Below are 20,874 nucleotides of genomic sequence, written 5' to 3'. Positions count from 1 at the left end.
CTTAGTAAATCTGCCATTTTAGCTGAGGGAAAAGAGCAAGTGTTGTGCAAGGATGCATGGCTCACTGCAGCCTTTAATCCCAAACTGCTGTCAGAAAGCCCTGCCTGCCAGGCATCTTTGCAGTGGTCATGGATCTCATCTGTTTCCTTCTCCTGGCCCAGGTGGGGAGCTTTGTTCACATGAGCATGCTTGGTGCATATGTACTGTGGCTACTTCCATACTTACTGGGTTGCACTAGCCCAGAATTGGGCTATAATTTCTCTTCACAGGATGAAGAAGAAAATGATGCAATTTGCAATTTATACTAAGGAAAATAAATAGCCAAAGAAACACAAGGGTTGGGGAATTTTTATGCCCATATTAAGATCAATTTTCCTGGCCTGATAAGGATATAGTATAAAAAAAGATTAATTTTCCTTCTGTAGTAAAGCCTTTAGAATGTATTCATCACCAACAAGTGTGGAGGCTCAGTTGATGGGGTGATGACTGCTCAGAACTTGATTTGGTGATTGCAACTTGGTCAAACATTAAGAAGATTCGGGGTTTTTTTTTTTTAACTTCGATATGCAATTAGAAAAACATTGAGCAACTTCAGCTGTTAAAGAGCAATTAACCCCTGATTAGGGGGTTCCTGGGAGAATAGAGCCCCCCTGAGATACTCTTATTCAATAATATAGCAAAGTTAAGGGTATCTTGAAGCCTCATGCCAATTTTGCAGTGGTGGGCAGATGTGATTTTTGTTTTATAGATGTTGATATGATTTGGCTGTGTCCCCACCCAAATCTCACCTCGAATTTTAGCTCCCAGATTTCCCACATGTTGTGGGAGGGACCCAGTGGGAGATAATTGAATCATGGGGATGGTTTCCTCCGTGCTGTTCTCATGGTAGTAAATAAGTCTTATGAGATCTGATGCTTTTTTAAGAGGAAACCCCTTTCGCTTGGTTCTCATTCTCTCGTCCACCATGTAAGACGTGCCCTTCACCTTCCACCATGATTGTGAGACCTCCCCAGCCATGTGGAACTGTGAGTCCATTAAACCTCTTTTTCTTTATAAATTACCCAATCTCAGGTATGTCTTTATCAGCAGCTTGACAACGGACTATTAGAGATGTGAAAACTGAGACTTGGAGTTAGCCCTAGATTCTCCCACGTGAACTCAGGTTGGATCCATGTATAAATGTAGCCAAGTTACTTAACTTGAGCTTCTGTTTCTTCATGTGTAAAATGGTGGTACTAATAACTAACCCATGGAAACAATAAAGGTAGTAATGGCTTTGTCAAGAAAAGAGTCAAACTCTGTAAAATAATTAAAGAGATTTATTCTGAGCCAAATATGGGTGACCATAGCCTGCGACACAGCACTCAGGAGGTCCTGAGAGCATGTGCCCAAGGTGGTCGAGGTGCAGCTTGGTTTTATACATTTTAGGGAGCCATGAGATATCAACTCATTTAAGAAATACATTGGTCTGGTCCAGAAAGGCAGGACAACTCAAAGTGGGGACTTCCAGGCTATAGGTAAATTTAAACATTTTCTGATTGACAATTGGTTGAGTTCATCTAAAGACCTGGGATCAATAGAAAAGAAATGATTAGGTTAAGATGAAAGATTGTGGAGACCAAGGCTCTTTTGAAGTCTTGTAGTGGCTGCCCTTAGAGACAATAGATGACAAATATTTCCTCTTTAGACCTTTAAAAGGTGCTAGACTCTTACTTAATCTCTTCGTGATTGGGAGAGCCTGGAAGCAAAAGATCTAGCTATGTTAATAGAGATTCTTTACAGATGCACATTTTCCCCCACAAAGGACAGCTTTGCAGGACCGTTTCAAAATATGGCAAAGAAACATGTATTTAGGGTAAAGTATTTTGATTTTCTTTTTTGTCATGTACTGTTATGCCAGAGTCAGATTGGAAAGTAAGTCACAATACATATGGTTAAATAAAAACCATCTGATGAGAACTTATGGTTTGTGGGGCATGACTCCCCAGACCACTTAGATAGAAATTTGGGCAAGATAAAAAAAAAATCAGAACTTAGTCCTCAGCTTTAAAGCACTTTACAGGGCCCGACCCACACCAGGCACTCAATCAATGATAAATAACCTTGTGACTATCATGTGGTCCTCCTCCTCTTCTTCCTCATGATCACTGCCATCATTACTGCCTCTGTCTCCCATGGACGTGGCTGGATACCAAAATAATCAGGCGTCTAGTAAGAAAGCCTCAAAAAGGAAGATTTTCTCCCTGCTTTTCAAGTCCCTTCCCAGAGGACTGGGAGCAGCTTGGAGGGCAGAAACATGTGTGACTCATCCTTCTCCATGCCAAATACCATGCATGGTACTGAGCACAGGTGAGGCAGATGTGGCAGCTGACTTGGCGTGGGCAGATCAGCACTGCATTCCTGCAGCAGCTGTTGAAAATCGATCTCTCAAATCTGGCCTGTTGTTTGGCTCTGCACACTGGCTGCCTGAAGTAGGTCATCAAAGACTGCTTCATTTCCCCAGGCCCTTTTTTGACCTAGCTTCAGGGGGGTCAGCCAGCATGCACATTTTGGCCTGACCCAAGGGCATTTCAAGTAGCTCATCAATTTCCAAGCTTGCAACTTATTATCATGAAAGAAATTGTACTGATGCACTATGAAAGTGCTTCAGATCTGACTGCAATTTGTCAGTATGGAATTTTCTAAAGAGACAAAACAGATAATTGTATTATTATTATTATTTTATGATTAATAATGTGATTTTTATTTTTATTAAAAACATTTTTTATTATACTTTAAGTTCAGGGATACATGTGCAGAACATGCAGGTTTGTTACATAGGTATACACGTGCCATGGTGGTTTGCTGCACCCATCAACCTGTCATCTACATTAGGTATTTCTCCTAATGCTATCCGTCCCCTTGCCCCCCAATCCCCAACAGGCCTGGTGTGTGATGTTCCCCTCCCTGTGTCCATGTGTTCTCATTGGTCAACTCCCACTTATGAGTGAGCAAATGCGGTGTTTGGTTTTCTGTTCTTGCAATAGTTTGCTCAGAATGATGGTTTCCAGCTTCATCCATGTCCATGCAAAGGACATGAACTGATCCTTTTTTATGGCTGCATAGTATTCCATGGTGTATATGTACCACATTTTCTTTAACCAGTCTATCATCGATGGGCATTTGGGTTGGTTCCAAGTCTTTGCTATTGTGAACAGTGCCACAATAAACATATTTGTGCATGTGTCTTTATAGTAGAATGATTTATAATCCTTTGGGTATATACCCAGTATTGGGATTGCTGGCTCAAATGGTATTTGTGGTTCTAGATCCTTGAGGAATTGCCACACTGTCTTCCACAATGGTTGAACTAGTTTATACCCCCACCAACAGTGTGAAAGTGTTCCCATTTCTCCACATCCTCTCCCGCATCTGTTGTTTCCTGACTTTTTAATGATCGCCATTCTAACTGGCATGAGATGGTATCTCATTGTGGTTTTGATTTGCATTTCTCTAATGACCAGTGATGATGAGCTTTCTTTCATATCTTTGTTGGCTGCATAAATGTCTTCTTTTGAGAAGTGTCTGTTTATATCCTTTGCCCACTTTTTGATGGGGTTGTTTGTTTTTTTCTTGTAAATTTGTTTAAGTTCTTTGTAGATTGTGGATATTAGCCCTTTGTCAGATGGATAGATTACAAAAATTTTCTCCCATTCTGTAGGTTGCCTGTTCACTCTAATGATAGTTTCTTTTGCTGTGCAGAAGCGCTGCAGTTTAATTAGAACCCATTTGTCAATTTTGGCTTTTACCACTGTTCAGAGAAATAAGAGAGGACACAAACAAATGGAAAAACATTCCATGCTCATGGATAGGAAGAATCAATATCATGAAAATGGCCATTCTGCCCATAGTAATTTATAGATTCAGTGCTATCCCCATCAAGCTACTATTGACTTTCTTCACAGAATTAGAAAAAACGACTTTAAATTTCATATGGAACAAAAAAAGAGCCCGCATTACCAAGACAATCCTAAGCAAAAAGAACAAAGCTGGAGGCATCATGCTACCTGACTTCAAACTATACTACAAGGCTACAGTAACCAAAACAACATGGTACTGGTACCAAAACAGACATATAGACCAAGAGAACAGAACAGATGCATCAGAAATAACACCACACATCTACAACCATTTGATCTTTGACAAACCTGACAAAAACAATCAATGGGGAAAGAATTCCCTATTTAATAAATGGTGTTGGGAAAACTGGCTAGCCATATGCAGAAAACTAAAACTGCACCACTTCCTTACACCATATACAAAAATTAACTCAAGATGGGTTAAAGACTTAAATGTAAGACCTAAAACCATAAAAACCCTAGAAGAAAACCTAGGCAATACCATTCAGGACATAGGCATGGGCAAAGACTTCATGACTAAATTGTGTTATTATTAATAGTTATTCTTTACAACTTTATCTTTTACACATATACACATATTTTTTCTTTATAACTACATCTTATATATATGTTCTTCATAACTATACCTTTTAATCTGTATATCTATATCTGTCTTTTATATTTTTTCATTACCAAACTATACCTTTAATATGTATATCCTTTATAACTATTTAATATATATATCTTTGTATCTTTTCCATCACCACAAACTGAAATAATAAAGAATAATTTTAGTAAGTTTGCCTTAGAAAGATATAAATGTGTTTTTGAAAATTATATATTTAATCATCTGAATGTATTTGAAAGGAAGTAGGAGAGTCAACTAGATCTTTTACATTTATTGTCCCTCTAGCACATCTGTAAGATAAAGAGGCAAACGTTTGTTTGAAAACACACTAGAATTTATACATCCAAATGGGAATTGTTCTTCAAAACAGCTGTCTTGGGAGACTGTACATTTGTTCCTACAATGCCGTAGTCTCAGAGAATGTGGGGAGACCCCTTTTTAGGACCTGCCTTTAGAAGTCAGTTTATAAACCATAGAAGAAAATTAACGTCAGCTCCCAGCCATGGTTTTCAACCTTGGCTGCATATTAGGAATACTGAACCAGGCTTGTTCTGCCTGTGGTGCAGAAGCCAGTCACTGAGGTGATGAGTTTTGCAGTAGAGAAAGATTTTTTCACAGGGCAGCCCAGTGAGGAGATGGGAGAACAGTTCTCCAATCTACTGCCGGAACGTTAGGGCTCAGGGATATTTATGGGGTAAAGAAGTGGGGTGATCTAAGGCGTGGGGAAAGGTGATTGGTAGTGGGGAAAAATGACGTAATTGATGATTTGCACGAGCATAGTCAGGGTTCATGGCTTTTCATAGGATATGTATTCAGGAAATAATGGCATTAGCATGATCTGAGAGAGGAGTTTATGGTCCTCTGATGCCAAAAGGTCACCTCTTCGGCATCTGCACAGGCCCAGTTGAAGGGTCAGTGATCTCAACTGCACTCAAACTGGACAAGGGCTGACCCCAAGATCCTGAAAAACAACTTAGGCATTTATTACCACGATAATATATACATCAGAGGTGTTAGCTATAAGGAAGCTAGTGAAGGCTAAGTTACAGTACATGGTAGTGTAGTATCGCTTTCAGCTGTGTGGGTTAAAAAATATTAACAAGAAGTGAGCAACTAAAAAGATTAGGACTTGGTTTTATTGGAATCATTTGGGGAGCTTTAACAAAATACCAACAATTGGCCCACCCTAAACCAGTTAAGTCACAATACCTGGGCATTCTAATTTTTCAGGTTTTTCAGGTAATACTAATGTGTGGCAAAGATTGAGAACCACACCTCTTTCTTTAACCAATAGATACACCCAATTTCTCATTGAATATATATATTTTTTGAGACAAAGTCTTGCTCTTCACTGAGGCTGGAGTATAGTTGTGCAATCATAGCTCACTGCAGCCTCCAACTCCTGGGCTCGAGTTATCCTCCCGTTTCAGCATCTTGAGTAGCTGGGACTACAGGTGCACTCCACCACATCTGACTAAATTTTAAAATTCTTTTGTAGAGACAAGGTCTTGCTATGTTGCTCAAGCTAGTCTCATACTCCTGATCTCAGGTGATCCTCCTGCCTTGGCCTCCTAAATTACTGGGATTACAAGTGTGAGCCACTGAGCCTGGTCCTCTTTGAATAATTTTGGCCTGTTTCCAAAATTTAAACCTATTATCAAAAGACGGAAATTTAATACCTTTGAAAATGTACATCAAGAAAATATGCTACAGGTTCCAAAATCAGCTACAAAATTTTTCTGAACCAGGGGATCTTATTGTTAGAATAAGTATGTACCTTCCCAGGGAAACCATTTAGAAAAGTACAAAGCCTTTTTAAAAATACAAAGTTGTTCATTTATTCTCTTATTAATGAACATCTGGGTTGTTAAGTTTTTGGTAATTATGAAAAAAGCTGCTATGTACATTTGTGTGCAAGTCTTTCATGAAAATATTTTTTTTATTTCTCTTGCATGAATATCTAGGAGGGAAAGAGCTGAGCCGTGACTCAGCTGTTTATAAGAATGTATGTTTCAGGCTGAGTGTGGTGTTTTATGCCTGTAATGCCAGCACTTTGGGAGGCCAAGATGGGAGGATTGCTTGAGGACAGGAGTTGGACACTGCAGAGAGATGTGATTGAGTCATTGCACTCCAGCCTGGGTGACAGAGTGAGACACTATCTCTTAAAAAGAATTTTTTTTTTATTTATTATACTTCAAGTTTTAGGGTACATGTGCACATTGTGCAGGTTAGTTACAAATGCAAATCAAAACCACTATGAGATATCATCTCACACCAGTTAGAATGGCAATCATTAAAAAGTCAGGAAACAACAGGTGCTGGAGAGGATGTGGAGAAATAGGAACACTTTTACACTGTTGGTGGGACTGTAAACTAGTTCAACCATTGTGGAAGTCAGTGTGGCGATTCCTCAGGGATCTAGAACTAGAAATACCATTTGACCCAGCCATCCCATTACTGGGTATATACCCAAAGAATTTTTTTTAAGAATGTGTATTTATAACAGACTGTCAAATAGTTCTCTAAAATGATTACAGTACAGTATCCAAGGGGGGACACATGTTTTAAGAGCCCCAGGAGATAGCTGAAACCAAGGATAGTACCAGGCCCTATATATACTACGCATTAATTTCTTTTTCCTTCTTCACAATTTACAGGCAGAACATTCGTTTTTATCATAGATCTTAGCAACCTTATTTCTTTCCTTATTAACTTAAGAACTTTCATCTTTTCACTTAAAGGAAGAATTTTACGGCTTCTCTATGTCATACCCAAATTGCCAGCATCTCTACTCTTGCACTCTGGGGCCATTATTTACTAATGTAAGGATGACTTGAACACAAGCACTGAGATACTGCAACAGTCTGATAACCCTGAGGGCTACTAAGTGATTAACAGGCAAGAAGCATCTACAGCATGGACATGCTGGACAAAGGAATGAGTCACATCCTGGGCAGGGTGGCAGGAGATTTCACCATATTACTCAGAATGGTGTACAATTTAAAACTTACAAATTGTTTATATCTGAAATTTTCCGTTTAATATTTTCAGACCGAGGTTGACCATGGGTAACTGAAACTGTGAATAAGAGGAGACTACTTCAGAAATGTGAAATGGTTTAGAAAAAAATAAAAAAGAAAATAAAGAGAAAAAAGAAGGGACTATTATCTCTAATTTTATGGTCTAACTAACAGTGTCCTCTTTATCAGTGATATCAGGACATTTAATTTTAGCCAGTCTAAAAGAGTGGCTAAAATGAAATATTGGGCATGTTTTCTTGTTTTATAGCCCATTTATAAAATTAAATATTGGGCATCTTTTCTCATTTTTATAGCCAATTTAGATATCTTCTTTGGTGAAGTACCTGTCCAAGCCTATTGCCTATAAACTTTAAAAAATGTTTCAGATAGGCTGGGCGCGGTGGCTCACGCCTGTAATCCCAGCACTTTTGGAGGCCGAGGCGGGCAGATCACAAGGTCAGGAGATCGAGACCATCCTGGCTAACATGGTGAAACCCTGTCTCCACTAAAAAAAAACAAAAAATTAGCCATGCATGGTGGTGGGCCTCTGTAGTCCCAGCTAATCGGGAGGCTGAGGCAGGAGAATGGCGTGAATCCGGGAGGCAGAGCTTGCAGTGAGCCAAGATCACGCCACTGCACTCCAGCCTGGGTGACAGAGCAAGACTCCTTCTAAAAAAAAAAAAAAAAAAAAAATTTCACATAATTGTAGATTCCAATGTAATTGTAAGAAAATTTTTTAAAAAGACATCTATGAACACTTAGTTTACCTTGACAATAACATCTTGCAAAACTATATAGTACAATATCACAACCAGGATGTTGACCATGATACAGTCCACGACTCATTTAGATTTTCTTCGTTTATGTAAACTCGTGTTTAGTTTTATACAATTTTATAACATATGCAGGTTTCTGTATCCATCACCACAGTCAAAATACAGGACAGTTCCATCACCACGAGGACCCCTCATGTTGCTCTTTTATTACCATATCTACTGCCTTCTGACCCTTCTCATAAACTCTTCAACCACAAATCTATTCTCCATTTATAAAATTTTGTCATTTAAAAAAGGCTATTAAAGTAGATGAATGGATACAAAAATGTGGCATATACATACAATGACATATTTTTCATCCTTAAAAGGGAAGAACATGCTGTCATTTGTGACAACATGGATGCAACTTGAGGCTATTATGCTGAGCGAAATAAGCCAGTCACAAAAATATAAACACTGTATGATTTCATTTATGTGAAGTATCTAGAATAGAAAATTCATAGAACAGAAAATAGGATGGTGGTTGCCAGAGGCTGGGGAAAAATGATGAGTTGTTTAATGGATGTGGAATGTCGATTTTGCAAGAAAAAGTTCTGGAGATTGGTCGTATAAAAATGTGAATATAGGGGCAGGGCATGGTGGCTTATGCCTGTAATCCCAGCACTGTGGGAGGCTGAGGTGGGTGGATCACCTGAGGTTGGGAGTTTGAGACCAGCCTGACCAACATGGAGAAACCTTGTCTCTACTAAAAATACAACATTAGCTGGGTGTGGTGGCACATGCCTGTAATCCCAGCTACTCGGGAGGCTGAGGCAGGAGAATCGCTTGAACCTGGGAGGCGGAGGTTGTGGTGAGCCCAGATAGTGCCATTGCACTCCAGCCTGGGCAACAAGAGCGAAACTCTGTCTCAAAACAAACAAACAAAAAAACCCCCAAAATTAGTCAGGCATAGTGGCATGTGCCTGTGGTCCCAGCAACTTGGGAGGCTGAAGTAGGAGGAATCACTTGAACTCAGGAGGCGGAGGTTGCAGTGAGCTGAGATTGCACCACTGCACTCCAGCCTGGGTGACAGAGCAAGAATTTGTCTCAATAAATAAATAAATAAATAAATAAATAAATAAATAAATAAAATAAAAATAAGAAATAAAAAAATTAGTATATGTAACAGTATGGAATTGTACATTTAGAAATGATTAAGGTGTTAAATTTTATGTTACACATTTTTAAACCACAATTTTTAAATAGTTACATAAATGGAATCATAAACTATGTCACCTTTTGGGATTGGCTATTTTTCCTCAGCATAATTCCCTGGAGATTCATTCAAATAGTTGCATGTATCAGTAGTTTGTTCCTTCTTATTGCTGAGCAGCATTCCGTGGTGTGGATATACCATAGTTTGTTTAACCATTCATCCGTTGAAGAACATCTGGATTGTTTCCAGTTTTTCACTATTATGAATAAAAGTACTATGATCATTTGGGTTTTGTCTGAACATTGGTTTCTCATTTCTTTGGGATAAAATGCCCAAGAGTGCAATTGCTGAGTCATAAGAAACTGCCAAACTGTTTTCCAGAGTAGGTGTACCATTTTACATTTCTACCAGCAATATATGAGTGATCCAGTTTCTCTGCATACTCACCAACATTTGGTGTTACCGTTTTAGTTATTCTGATAGATATGCATTGATATCTCATTGGAGTTTTAATTTCCATTTCCCAAATGGGTAATAATGTTGACTGTCTTTTAATGTGTTTATTTGCCTTCTGTACATCTCTTCGGTAAAATCTCTGTTTCTTTTGCCCATATTCTAATTAGGGGTCAAATTTGCTCCCGTTCTAATTGGAGGTATTAATTGGCTTTTTGCTGTAAGATTTGGAAGTTCTTTATTGTTTTATTTTAAAAATTGTTTTCAGCTGAAGGCAATGGCTCAGTCCTATAATCCCAGTGCTTTGGGAGGCTGAGCTGGGAGGATTACTTGAGGCCAGGAGAATGAGAGCACAGTGAACTATGATTGCACCACCTCACTCCAGCCTGGGTGACAGAGTGAGACCCTGTCTTCAAAAAAAATAAAAAATGACTTTTTAATAATCGCCATTCTGACTGGTGAGATATGGTATCTCATTGTGGTTTTGATTTGCATTTCTCTAATGATCAGTGATGTTGAGCTTTGTTTCATGTTTCTTGGCCACATGTATGTCTTTTTTTGAGAAGTGTCTGTTCATATTCTTTGTCCACTTCTTAATGGGTTTTTTTTTTCTTGTAAATTTGCTTAAGTTCCTTGTAGATTCTGGATATTAGACCTTTGTCAGAAGGATAGATTGCAAAAATTTTCTCCCTTTCTATAGGTTGTCTGTTTACTCTGATGATAGTTTCTTTTGCTGTGCAGAAGCTCTTTAGTTTAATTAGATCCCATTTGTCAATTTTTGCTTTTGTTGCAATTGATTTTGGCATCTTCATCATAAAATCTTTGCCTGTGCCTATTTCCTAATTGGTATTGCCTAGATTTTCTTCTAAGGTTTTTACAATTTTGAGTTTTACATTTTAGTCTTTAATCCATCTTGAGTTAATTTTTGTATATGGTGTAAGGAAGGGGTCCAGTTTCAATTTTCTGCATATGGCTAGCCAGTTTTCCCAGCACCATTTATTAAATAGAGAATCCTTTCCCCATTGCTTGGTTTTTTCAGGTTTGTCAAAGAACAGATGGTTGTGGATGCACGGTTTTATTTCTGAGTTCTCTATTCTGGCGAGGTTGCAGAGAAATAGGAACGCTTTTACACTGTTGGTGGGAAAGCAAACTAGTTCAACCATGGGGAAGACAGTATGGAGATTCCTCAAAGATTTAGAACTGGAAATACCATTTGACCCAGCAATTCCATTACTGAGTATATACCCAAAGGAATATAAATCATACTATTATAAAGATACATGCACTCATATGTTCATTGCAGCACTATTCACAATAGCAAAGAAGTGGAATCAACTCAAATGCCCATCAATGATAGACTGGATAAAGAAAACGTGATACATATACACCATGGAATGGTATGCAGCCGTGAAAAGTAATGAAATCATGTCATTTGCAGGAACATGGATGAAGTTGGAAGCCATTATCCTCAGCACACTAATGCAGGAACAGAAAACCAAATACCACATATTATCACTTATAAGTGGGAGCTGAACAATGAGAATGCATAAACACAGGGAGGGGAACAACACTCACTGGGGCCTGTTGGGGGAGTATGGGGAGGTAGGAGAGCATTAGGGAAAAGAGCTAATGCATGCTAGGCTTAATACCTACATGATGGGTTGATAGGTGCAACAAACCACCAAGACACACATTTACCTATGTAACAAACCTGCACATCCTGCACATGTACCCTGGAACTTAACATAAATAATACATTTTTAAAACAAGATCATATCAACCCTCTGTCAGAAAACATCATGAAAATAAACCAGTAAAAAATTAAAATAAAAAATAAAAAATGGCCAGGAACCATGGCTCATGCCTGTAATCCCAGCACTTTGGGAGGCCAAGCGGGGATGGATCACTTGAGAGACCAGGAGTTTGAGACCAGCCTGGCTAACATGGTGAAATCCCATCCCTACTAAAAATACAAAGTTAACTGGCTCACTTGGGAGACCAAGGCATGAGAATTGCTTGAATCCAGGAGGCGGAGGTTGCAATGAGCCAAGATGGTGCCACTGCACTCCAGCCTGGGCGACAGAGTGAGAGTCTGTCTCAAAAAAATAAAAACAAATAAATAAATAAATAAATAATTTTTATTGTGGTAAAAACACATAATATAAAATTTAACATGTTAACCATTTCTAAGTGTAAAGTTCAGTAGTGTTAAGTATATTCACATTGTTATGTAACCAATCTCCAGAATTTTTTCTTCTTGCAAAACTGAAATTCTATATACATTAAACAATTCTTCATTTGCTCCTTCCCCCAGTCCCTGACAACCAACATTCTACTTGCTGTTTCTATGAATCTAACTATTCTAGATATTTCACATAAGTGGACTCATACAGTATTTCCTTTTTTGTGACTGACTTATTTCACTTAACATAATGTCCTCAAGGGTCCTCAAGGGTCATCCACATTGTATGAAAACTCTTTAGTATGTTCTAGTTATTTGTCTTTTGTTGGGTATGTGGGTCTTCAGATATTTTCTTTCAGTTCGTAGCATGTCTTTTCTTCCTCTTAAAAAGGTCTTTCATAGAGCAAAACTTTTTAATTTTGATGAGATCTAATTTATCAGTTTTTCTTTTTGGGGATTGCACTTTTGGTGTGAAGCCTAAGAACCCTTTGCACAGCCTTGTATCTTAAATATTTTCTTCTATATTTTTCTAAAAGTTTTGTACTTTTACATTTTACATTTAGGTTTGTGACCCATTTTGACTTAACTTTTATATAAGGAGTGATATTTAGGTCAAAAATCATTATTTTTTGCCCATATTTTTATTGGGTTGTTTGTCTTTTTATTGTTAAACTGTAGGTGTTCTTTATATGTTCTGGATACAAGTGGTTTGTGTACTTTCTTTTTTTAAAAAATTTCCAATGCCTTTAGTTGCCTTTATCTTCTTAATAGTCTCTTTTAATGAGCAGATTTTTTTTAATTTAAAAAATTTTATGGATACATAGTAGGTGTATATATTTATGGGGTACATGAGATTTTTTTTGCACAGGCATGCAATGTGAAATAAGCACATCATGGGGAATGGGGTATTCATCCCCTCAGCATTTATCCTTTGAGTTACAAATAATCCAATTACACTCTTTAAATTATTTTAAAATGCACAATTAAGTTATTATTGACTGTAGTCTGACTATTGTACTATTAAATAATAGGTCTTATTCATTCTTTCTATTTTTTGTACCCATTAATTATCCTTACCTCCCCTCCCACCCCCCACTACCCTTCCCAGCCTCTGGTAACCATACATCTACTCAATGAACATACATTTTTAATTTTGATGAAGTCTAATATATCATGATGAAGCTTACAATTAGTTCTTTTGTGTCCCAGCTAAGAAATCTTTTTCTATCCAAAAGGCATGAAGATATTCTCCTAAGTAGTCTTGAATTTTTATGATTCTGTCTATTACATTTAGGGCCATGCCCTATCTTACATTATTTTTATGTATGAGGTAAGGAGGGAATTGAAGTTTTCATTTTTATTTTGGATTTGTTTTTTTCCACACAGATTCCAGTTTTTCCAGCACCATTTATTAAAAAGGATTTACTTTCCTATTGAGTTGACTTAGTGATTTGGTTCAAAATTAGTTGACCATATATATATGGGTTTATTTCATGACTGTATTCTGTTCGGTTGACCTATGTGCTTATCCCTGTGCCAAAACTACACTACCTTTATTCCTGTAAGTTTACAATACATCTTGAAATCAGTTTATTATGTTAGTCCTCCAACTTTATTCTTCTTTTTCAAAATTGTTTCAGTTATTCCACATCCTCTGCATTTCTATATAAATTATAGAATCAAATTGTCAATTTCTTCTTAAAATCTTGTTAGGATATTGATTGGGATTTCATTGAATCTGTCAGCAAATTTAGGAAAATAGATATTTTAACAATATTGTTCTAATCCATGAATATGGTGTATTTTTTCTTTTATTCAGGTCTTCCTTAATTTCTCTCAGCAGTGTTTTATAGTGTTAAGGGTAGAGATTTTATACATCTCTCATTCGATTAATTCTGTATTTGCTTGTTTTATTGTACTGCAGATGGTATTGTTGCTAAATTTTATTTTCAATTAATCATTGTGAGTATATAGAAACACTATAGATTTTTGTAAATTTACCCTGTACTCTGTGACCTCACTAAATTCACTTACTAGGTCTAGCAGTTGTTTTTTGAGATTCCATTCACAATAGCAAAGACATGGAATCAACCTAAATGCCCATCGGTGATAGACTGGGTAAGAGAAAATGTGATAGATATACAACACAGAATACTATGCAGCTATAAAAATGAACGTGGTCATGTTCTTTGCAGGGACATGGATGGAGTTGGAAGCCATTATCTTCAGCAAACTAATGCAGGAACAGAAAACCAAACACCACATGTTCTCGCTTGTAAGTGGGAGCTGGAAGATGAGAACACATGGACACATGGAGGGAAACAACACACACTGGGGCCTATTAGGGGGCTGTGGGGACAGGGAGAGCATCATGAAGAATAGCTAATGGATGCTGGGCTTAATACCTAGGTGATGGGATGATCTGTGCAGCAAATCACCATGGCACACATTTACCTATGTAACAAACCTGTACATGTACCCCTGAACTTAAAATAAAAGTTGAAGGAAAAAAAAGATTCCATGGATTTTTCTACACACACAATCAGGTAATCTGAGAATAAAAAACTGTTTTGCATATCCTTTATAATATGCATGCCTTTTATTTCTTTTTCTTGCCTTATTGAAATACTTTCATATTGAATTAAAGTGAGAGTGGACATGCTTGTTCCCTGTCTTAAGGAGAAAACATTTGTGGTTTCACCATTAAGTATAGTATTAATTATAGATCTTTTGAAGATATCTTTTATCAAATTGAGGAAATTCCTTCTATTATAGTTTTCCAAAAGTTTTGTCATGAATCAATGTTGAGTTGTGTAAAATAACTTATTTTGAATCTAATGAGATAAGATTTCTCTTTTTTTCTGCTAATATGATAAATTACATTAATTAATTTTCAAATACAAAACAAACCTCACATTCCTGGAAAAATCTCTTTTTTGGTCGTGGTATATTGTCCTTTTTATATATTGCTGGGACCAATTTATTAATATATTATTATGGGTTTTTGCATCTTTGTTCATGAGAAATATTGGCTTGTATTTTTTATTGTCCTGTTATGACATTATAATACTGTGTTACGCGAATTACACAAAATGTATTGGGAAGTGCTTTCTCTATTTTCTGACTGTATGCATAAGGTTAGTATTATTCTTTCTTAAATGCTTGATAGAATTCACAAGTGAAACAATGTGGACTGATAATTTTTTTGTGGAAAGATTCTTTTATTAGAAATTCAACTTTTTAATGAGATCATGTCCTTTGCAGGGACACGGGTGGAGCTGGAGGCCATTATCCTTAGCAAACTAACACAGGAACAGAAAATCAAATACTCCATGTTCTCACTTATAAGGGAGAGCTAAACGATGAGAACATGTGGACACATAGAGGGGAACAACACACAATGGAGCCCCGGGAGGGTGAATGGTGGGAGGAGGGAGAGAAGCAGGAAAAATAACTAATGGGTACTAGGCTTAATACCTAGGTGAGGAAATAATCTGTACAACAAACCCCCATGACACAACTTTACCTATGTAACAACACTGCACATGTACCCCTGAACTTAAAATAAAGGTTAAAATAAAATTCAACTTTTAAAATAAATATGGGAAAATTCCTATTTTTTTCTATTTTACTTTTTGTCAGTTTTGTTAATCCATGGCTTTCATGAATTTTTTCCTTTTTGTCTAAGTTATTAAATTCATTGGCATAAAGTTGTTCATGATATTCTCTTATGTTGTAATGACTTTAGGGTTTACAGTGATACTCTCTTTATTCCTGATACTTGTATCTTGTAACATGGCAGGCTTGAGACTGCTATCTATAGAAAGGTCTGCTTACAAGATTGGCCCTTGGCTGTTATCTGGGAACTTAGTTTTCAGGAGAGTTCCACCATTCTGTAACTGATAAGAGTGGCTCACTATATCTCTATACAGATAAATGCTTTGTGATAAGTACCTGCTTTCTTTCTGGGTTCTGTCTCTCTTTCACTCGTTCTTAGTCTTTCTTGGAGTGGAAACTTAGATTATTAATTTTACATCTTTTTTATTTGATAATATAGGCATTGAAAGTCATGAATTTCCCTCTAAGTGTTGCTTTAGCTGCATCCCACAAATTTTAATACACTATTTTTACATTATGATCCAGTTCAAAATATTTTATTTTCCTTATCATTTTTCTTTGACATATGAAGAAGTGTATAGTTAATTTGCAATTAGGGGTTGTGCAGAAATAGCTAACATGGCAGGCTTGAGACTGCTATCTCTAGAAAGGTCTGCTTACAAGATTGGCCCTTGGCTGTTATCTGCGAACTTAGTTTTCAGGAGGGTTCCACCATTCTGTAACTGATAAGAGTGGCTCACTATATCTATACTTTATACAAATAAGTGCTTTGTGATAAGAATCTGCTTTCTTTCTGGGTTCTGGAATTTGGGTCCATGGTAGGTAGAGGATGCCTATGTGAGTGATCTCCCAATAAAAACCCTGGACATCTAGGCCCAGGCCAGCTTCCCTGGTAGACAACATTTCACACAAGTGTTGTCACAATTCATTGCTGAAGTAATTATTTCCTGTATGACTCTATGACTCCACTAGGAAAGGACTCTTGGAAACTTATGACTGTTTTCTCCAGTTTTTGCTCCATGCTCCTTTTCCCCTTGCTGATTTTGTTTTGTGCCATTTCCTTTGCTGTGCCCAATTTTCTGTTGTCTTTCAAATAAACTTTTCACCTCTCATATAATATTTTTTTCACTTTAACATTCCATTTTTAAATATGGTTTTCATTTATATGCTAAAATTCTCTATCACACTTATTGTTCACCTTTCCCACTGTCTTTTGTGTTTTTTTTTTTTTTTTTTTTTTTTTTTTTTTTTTTTTTTTGAGGTAGAGTCTTGCTCTGTGCCCAGGCTGGAGTGCAGTGTTGAAATCTCAGCTCACTGCAACCTCTGCCTCCGGGGTTCAAGGGATTCTCCTGCCTCAGCCTCCTGAGCAGCTGGGATTATAGGTGGCTGCCACCACGCCTGGCTAATTTTTGTATTTTTAGTAGAGATGGGGTTTCACCATGTTGGCCAGGCTGATCTTGAACTCCTTACCTCAAATGATCCACCTGCTTTGGCCTCCCAAAGTGCTAGGACTACAGATGTGAGCCACCGTGCCCACCGCACCAGCCCTACTGTCTTTTTTTAAGAGATGAGGACATGTTTTGCTTTGTCTAGGAAAACGTTTGTATTTTCTCTTTTACATTTATTTATGAATAAGGAGGAGGAAAGTAAAGTAATATAAAGCAGACTGGACCTAGGGCACACTCAGTCTCCTGTTAGGCCTCAAGTGTGGGGATCTGAGTTAATATAATCTGTAGTTACCAGGGTCTAGGCTTTGTTGCAGCTTTAGTTAGGTTCTATTTAATGCTAGCCACTGATGCAGTGGCTTACCCCCATAATCCCAGCACTATGGCAGGTGGAGGCAAGAGGATAGCTTGAGACCAGGAATTGGACAACAGCTTGGGCAGCATAGTGAGACCCTATCTCTATAAAAAATATAAAAAATAAAATTAAAATTAAAAATGTTAGCTTCAAACATATTGAAGGTGGGAACACAACTTTCTCTTGATGAGAGAACATTGATGAGACTGGAGATTGCTTTATACTTTATATCCTAGCCACCAGCTTTCTCAACCATGAGAAATCTGTATCTGCTTCATAGCTCAGCTGCCAGGTTCTGCGTAGCTGTCAAGTTCTCTTTTTTTCACAGTCCCACTGTTGCTTTCCATGCTTCAGTAATCTCTCTCTTTCCTGCTGCCCTGTTCCATTCCTTGGAGTGTAGCTGCAGAACTTTCCATGAAGGAGTGCCATGGTAGGACTTATCCTAGTGTTCTATTACTCTTCCCTCAGTCATCATCTGGTTATGGGAAGGCCATGCCTCAGGGGTCCTCTGTCAGCTGTCTTATCTTAGTCTCAGCCTTTGGTGTACTACACTCATGCATTAGTAAGTGCCCACAGGAAGGGACTGGCAGGTAAGCACTAACGCACCCTATGGCCAAGGTTTGTTTAGATTCTAATTTCTCATGTAATACGCGGTCACTAAAAGTTCCATTTCCATTGTGTATTCTTGATACCTTTGTCAAAGATCCATTGACTGTATATGCGTAGGTTTATTTCTGGGTGTTCTAATCTTTTCTATTGGTCTATATGTCCCTTTATGTCAGTATCATACTGTTTTGATTACTGTCATTTTGTAATATGTTTTGAAAGGAAGTGTGAGGCCTCCAGCTTTGTTCTTTCCCAAGATTGCTTTGAGTATTCAGGGTCCTGTGGGTTCTATACAAACTTTAGGATTGTTTTTTCTATTTCTATAAAAAATGCCATTGGGATTTACACAGGGATTAGATTGAATCTGTATATTCCTTTGGGTAGTATGGAAATTTTAACAATATTAAGTCTTCCAATACATGAACATGGAATGTCTATCTATTTAATTGTGACTTTTTATGTTTATTTCAGCAATGTTTTGTAGTTTTCAGTGTACAAGTCTTTTATCTCCTTAGTTATGTTTACTCCTATTCTTTTTGATGCTATTGTAAATATAATTATTTTCTTAATTTCATTTTCATATTATTTGTTGTTAGTGTATGAAAATGCAATTGACTTTTGTATATTGATTTTTTTTGTATCCTGAAACTTACTGGATTTACTTATTAATTCTAACAAGTTTTGTTAAAGAATCTTTAGAATTTTCTAAGACATAAGTAAGATCATGTCATCTGTGAACAGACAATTTTACTCCTTCCTTTCTAATTTGGATGCCTTTTATTTCTTTCTCTTACAGATTGCTCTGTCTAGGACTTCCAGTATTATCTTGGGTAGAAGTGGCCAGAGTGGTCACCATTGTCTTGGTCCTAATCTTAGAGAAAAAGCTTTCAGTTTTTCACCATTGAGTGTGATGCTGTTAGATGTGAGCTTTTCATATATGGGCTTTATTAAGTTGAGGCAATTTCCTTCTATTAGTTTATTTCTAATTTGATAAGAGTGCCAAGAATACACAATGGGGAAAGGACAATGTCTTCAATGGTTTTGGGAAAACCAAGTATGCGTATGCAAAAAAGATAAAATTGGAGCCTATTTTACACCATATAGAAAACCAACTCAAAATGGGTTAAGGACTTAAACATAAGACTTGACACTGTAAAACTCTTAGAAGAAAACTTGGGGAGAAAGCTTCATGACATTGATCTTAGCAATGATTTCTTGGATATGACATCAGAAAGCACAGACAACAAAAGCAAAAATAGAGAAGAAGGATTACATCAAATTTAAATAACACCCAGCGAAGGAAATGCACAGCAAAGGAAAAAACTCATCAGAGGGAAAAGGCAACCTACGGGATGGGAGAAAATATTAATATTCTTAAACCACATATCTGATAAGAGGTTAATTGCTATAATGTATAAAGAACTTTTACAACTTAACAGCAAAAAAATCCACAAATAACTCAATTTTAAAAAATAGACAGAGGACTTTGTCTTAGTTGATTTTGGCTGATATAACAAAATACCTTAGACTGAGTGGCTTTTAAACAACAAAATTTTATTTTTCATAGCCTGGAGCCTGGGAAGTTCAACATCAAGGCGCCAGCAGATTAGATGTCTGGTAAGGGCACACTTCCTGGTTCATAAATGGCAATCTTCTCATTGTAATCTCACATGGTGAAAGGGACAGTGAGCTCTGCAGGGCCCCTTTTATTAAAGCACTAATCCCATTCATGAGGACTGTATCCTTATGATCCAATCTCCTCCCAAAGTTCCCATTTCTAAACACCATCACATTGGGGATTAAGGTTTATGACGGTTAATATTGAATGTCAACTTGATTGAATCGAAAGATACAAAGTATTGATCCTGAGTGTGTCTGTGCAGGTGTGTTGCCAAAGGAGATTAACATTTGAGTCAGTGGGCCAGGAAAGGCAGACCCTCCCTTAATCTGGGTGGGCATAATCTAATAAGCTGCCCACCTGGCCAGAATATAAGCAGGCAGAAAAATGTGAAAAGAGAGACTGGTCTAGCCTCCCAGGCTACATCTTTCTCCTGTGCTGAATGCTTCCTGCCCTTGAACATCAGACTCCAAGTTCTTCAGTTTTGGAACTTGGACTGGCTCTCCTTCCTCCTTAGCCTGCAGATGGCCTATTGTGGGACCTTGTCATCATGTGACATCATGTGGGACCTTGTCAATTCATGTGAGTTAATACTTAATAAACACACACACACACACACACACACACACACATATACATATTCTATTAGTTCTGTCCCTCTAGAGAACCCTGACTAATACAGATTTTGGTACCAAGAGTCGTTCTAGAGGGACAGAATATTAAGGATGGAGTTCTTTCATTGGTTTTAGGGTTTTTGCAGTTGGCTGTTTACTATGATTAGGACTTCAGAATGCTAAGGACTCTACTTCTAATAGTATGGAGAACACTGATAGTCCTTGGTGTGAATTGTTTAGAGAGTTATGCAAAATAAATGCATTTGACACGCCTGATTCATTACTCATGAGAGGCAAGGAGTTTAGTGACTCTATACATAATACCTTTGACCATATGTGGAGAACCAAGGAACATAATGAAGCTGGTTTGTTGCTGCTAAGTTCCATGGACAAAGTGAGGAAAGAAAATGATGAACTCAGCAATTCTATCTCCTGGCTTCAGAAGCAGATACTGAACCTCAAATCTGCTAAGATTGCCCAGAGTGA

The 20,874-nt window shown here is 37.4% G+C and overlaps 1 long non-coding RNA gene across 1 annotated transcript in view; it reads left to right on the top strand.

Annotated features, from left to right (window-relative positions):
* The window catches only part of LOC129525476 (uncharacterized), a 125,024-nt gene extending 110,200 nt beyond the window's left edge, over positions 1–14,824 (top strand). Inside the window, exon 3 of the long non-coding RNA XR_008669797.2 lies at positions 14,328–14,824. This is a non-coding gene — a long non-coding RNA (uncharacterized lncRNA). The remainder of the gene's footprint in view (positions 1–14,327) is intronic.
* Positions 14,825–20,874: the final 6,050 nt, after the last annotated feature.

The sequence above is a fragment of the Gorilla gorilla genome, chromosome 9 (genome assembly GCF_029281585.2).
Source record: "Gorilla gorilla gorilla isolate KB3781 chromosome 9, NHGRI_mGorGor1-v2.1_pri, whole genome shotgun sequence".
Taxonomy (NCBI): Eukaryota; Metazoa; Chordata; class Mammalia; order Primates; family Hominidae; genus Gorilla; species Gorilla gorilla.
The sequence above is the reverse complement of the archived record's forward strand: the minus strand, read 5'-3'. Positions and strand labels throughout refer to the sequence as shown.